Consider the following 1,192-nt stretch of genomic DNA (forward strand, 5'->3'; position numbering starts at 1 on the left):
ATTATCAATCGCACATATTTATTGTTGTTGGTCTAGATCTATTACAAATTTAATTTCATGACGGATCCAAACTAATTGATACAATTACACTTCGCGTTAGCTTTGTGTTTAAAAAAGTATTTGTTTCTGGTTTTCTTGTTACTGGTGTCATAAGTTCCATGAGGAACACAAAGGTCAGACGATTATGAACGTAAATACATATCCCTAGAACTATTACAGCCGTCCTCGCTATAAGACTAAGACTAAGACTAAGCTTTATTAATCCTTACGGAAATTTGTTGTGATTACAAGGACTCTTTTCTCATATAAAGACAACACAACAGAAAAATACACATAAATACAACAGACAACATAAAGAGTTCCTTCAGCGACTACACACAGGTATCTTGGTGCATTTCATGTTCCCTGATCAATGAGTGGCGGTGATAGAGTCTGACCGAGTGAGGTACATCAACCCCTGAAACAAAGCAACAAAACACGACCTACATAGAATTTAAAACATTGTTAAAATCTAATTTTAATCTATGGCCTCCTTCAGTCCTAGAAATGAGATGAATGCCTGGACATCAGCTGTAAACGGGAACCATGTCGCCCCCCACATCAGTTCCCCCGCCCCTTACACGCAGCTGTTGTATTCAACAGAACGTGAAATGCAGATACAGTTTGGGATCAACAGAGTCGCAGGTTTTGCCTGGGTGTACATACACTGTGTACTGCAAGCTGCCTAAAGGCCGCCAACTCATGATTTGTTCACAGACTCGACTCCCGAAGCCTTTCCCGTGTTTAGGTATAGCTGCAAGGCAGTTTTGAGGTTGGAATTCAGAGTTTTCCTTCTTCTAGATGGGAAGCCAAAGATAACGAGCCCCTGCTGTCCCATGATTGTGTATAGCTGCATGGCAGAAGACGCTTGATTTCGGAATTTCTCTTCTCCTAGGTCGACTTAGGTTGATACCTGTTTTCGGCACCAGTTACTCCTCTTCCCCTGACATTGATAAAAATTCCGCCAAACTCAATATCTGAGCCACACGCGAAAGCCAGGTGTTGGACTGGTTATAAGAAGCCATTTGTGGCACATGTCAGAACTGGGTGGAGATGTGGTCATAGGTGGTGGAGTGCTTATATTCATAAACAATTCCTATAATATAAATTGTTCGAAATACATGTATAGATGTTTGTTTATATTTCTAAAGAA

This window comes from Biomphalaria glabrata, chromosome 7 (assembly GCF_947242115.1).
Source record: "Biomphalaria glabrata chromosome 7, xgBioGlab47.1, whole genome shotgun sequence".
NCBI lineage: Eukaryota > Metazoa > Mollusca > Gastropoda > Planorbidae > Biomphalaria > Biomphalaria glabrata.